Here is a 3,194-nt window from a genome sequence, read left to right on the forward strand (position 1 = left end):
TGTCTAGTATGATATGATATAATTTTCAAATTGGTCTAACGTACCTTTCCTATACAGAACAAATCCATTGATGATGGTGTTTCAGATTCCTTTTCATTGCGTACCTACCTATGCATTGTATTTGGAAAGGCCGATTCTGTAGGATGAGCACAAGTTAAGTGAATTCATCTCCCACGCTTTTGAGTTTTGAACTTTCGCTACTTTTGTTGCTTTTCATCCGATATAGGTAGGTATATTTTGGCATTCGAAGAATCCGTGCATTGATTTTTGGTTGCTCACTTAAGCATCAAAATTTGTTAGCATTTAACATCCCGCTGTCGAAATTGGTTTGCATTTAACATCCCTCATAAGCACTACCGAGAAAGTACTTAAATTGAAACCACAAACTTCCGTTCGCAACATTATTTACCGCAAAACCGAGGCACTGGCAGTGGCAAACTTAATTAGATCTATCTTCATTCGAGCTACCATCGGGCTTATAATCACCCTCTGGAATGCTTATCCCGGTTGGCCTTGGTTGGTGCTGCACCGGAAAATTGGCCGGGGCAATAATAGTTAGGATCATTGTGCCAACAAGTGGAAGTGCTTTTATATCTCTTCTCTAACATTCACTGTGCTGTCCGGTAGATATGTCAGGTAGTCGGCCAATGAAAAAAAGTTTTCTGGTTACGGACTGATATGAAATTGTTCAAATATATTTATTATAAGGTGGTGAAAAAATTCATGTCCTAAATATTTAGTCAGGGGGGTCCTGTAGCGTAGTTGGCTACAATTTCGCCTTACAAGCGGATGGTCACGGGTTTGATTCCCAGCTCCTCCACCAAACCTTCGTCAGTCGCCGGATCGCAGGCCATACGGTGGCGTTTGGGGTTCGCGCCTTACCGTCACGGTTGCCTGATGACGACTGACAACTTATTCTTCTCGGAGGCATTCTCCAACGTTACCCGGATTAATGGCAACCGAACAAATGCAACGATCATTGGATGTACGGCATGGACAAACGGACACAATGAACTCACGATGAGATGGACTGGCAACGACAACAATAAAAGAGTAATGGAAATCTAAAAATAGATTCTGTGTGGATTCTGTACAGCAGAATACCACAGTAGATCTCGGCACAGTAGCGGTTAAGTAACACAGAGTGCCTATCAAATAAAGAAAGGAATAATAACTCAAAGGTGCAGCCCAATCGGGTTGTACGTAAAGGTGACGTAGGACTAAGAAGCTTTACGAAATAGAGGGTATTTTTCATCATAATTTGTGTCAATTATTTAGCATTGTGCGAAATGCTCGGAGATCAACCGAATCAATAAACTGAAAGTAGCTCCCAGTTGGATGAACCAGCCGTGGAAAAGGAACGACTCGTCGGCCGCATCGCCATTGAAGCCATTCGTCTATCTTTCAGTGGATATCATCAAAATCCTAGAAGACATTATGCTCAAAAATGTCCGGAATAAAGGAAAAATAAGCAGAATCGGAGGTGGCGCGAAACCAAACACAAATATATTAATTTACAGCGTTCGACTTATGCCCGCGATGGAAGCGTACATGCATCGTTTTCTATAGCGCTGTAGTGAGCAGGACTTCAAGAATAAATTACAAACAGTCCTTTTCAGGACTTAAACTATTTATCCAAGAAGAGGTTTTGACCGTTAGGAAAATTGTTCGGCAGACTGTTCGGCTGTTTAAACGACAATGACGATTTTGGAAAGATTTATCGTTTTTAATAATGCGCTATTTGAAAAACTAAGGCAGCTAAACGACATTTTTCACTAAGGTGCGCCCCGCCCCTTTGTGAGCTGATATGGTGTAAATATAATGTGCACTCATAACGATTAATGAAGGGGCGGGGCTAATGGGATTACTTCATTAGATATAAGAAAGCCGCTATTCCGCGCGCGCGAGCCATTTCGATTGGCGCTTAGATGTTGCATGAAGAAGAAGAAGCAGAAAGATGATAATCGAAAAAATCTCCACGGCAAACCATACGAAGAAGTTTTTAAAACTCTTCTCAAAAATTCTAGAAGCAATTTAATTAAAAACGGTAAACACTACGGGGTTGGACTTTTCTTCTACTGTGTATTAAGTGTAATATCACAAAATAAAATTTCGAATAGGAATATTGTGTTTATTATATAGTAGAAGAAAAGTCCAACCCCGTACTGCTTACCGTTTTTAATTAAATTGCTTCCAGAATTTTTGAGAAGAGTTTTAAAAACTTCTTCGTATGGTTTCCCGTGGAGATTTTTTCGATTATCATCTTTCTGCTTCTTCTTCTTCATGCAACATCAAAGCGCCAATCGGGCTCCCACAGACAACGGACCGTTCGGAGAATTATGAATTCTAAGAATCCAATGAATTTTTCTCGAAAGATTCTGAATTTGGTTATGAGATGTTGTTTATCTAAGATGCGTATTGTTGCACCACCGGAGGTGTACAGGATCCATAAGTAAAGTAAGTAAGTATTGTTGCGAGGAATGACAACAGAAATTTGACTCAAGACGAAGTTTCTTCATATTACCAAACATTATCTCTTGAAATCTGTCTGTCCAAGCGACGTTCACTAATGGGTAGTTGCTGTAGGTAGATAGTTTTCACAAAGGTGACGTCTTCATGGATTTTATACAAAAGAAAGTTGATCCGAAATAAACTTTCTTCAAATTTCAAAACTCAATCGTAAATAGCGCGTCGGAGGGAGATGATGTAGAAAATTTTAATGGATGGGATCACTAACAGCAACCAAGCTACCACGCCAAACCCGATGCCACCGAAACAGTCCATTTTCGCAATTAACTCTTTCTTTTTATAAAATGTTGGTCCTGAGAAGAACCAATTTTCTTTTCCCAATGTTCCTTTCCAACTAACTGACACCACAATTTGTAATCAATTTTCAGCATCGGCACTGGCGGTGCGGAATCGCCACAGTGCTATTTTTATGGTCAACCTTTTCTTCATATGAAATTATGGTTCGTTGAGGTTGAATGATCTGCAGCAACACATCGAGCACCACTATCAATGCGATGGATTTTCTTTGAAAACGTTATTAGCGTCTCCGTGATGCTGTGTTCTTTCCGCTAAGATCGCTTTGATGCGTCTGCTATGCGTAAAATCTTGTTCAAACTGAGGATTAGATCCAAACCCGCAAGCGATTGATTTTTGATGTCTGTGCTAGTCGCGCTGTATATTATTCT

Source organism: Armigeres subalbatus, chromosome 2 (genome assembly GCF_024139115.2).
Source record: "Armigeres subalbatus isolate Guangzhou_Male chromosome 2, GZ_Asu_2, whole genome shotgun sequence".
NCBI classification, from domain to species: Eukaryota; Metazoa; Arthropoda; class Insecta; order Diptera; family Culicidae; genus Armigeres; species Armigeres subalbatus.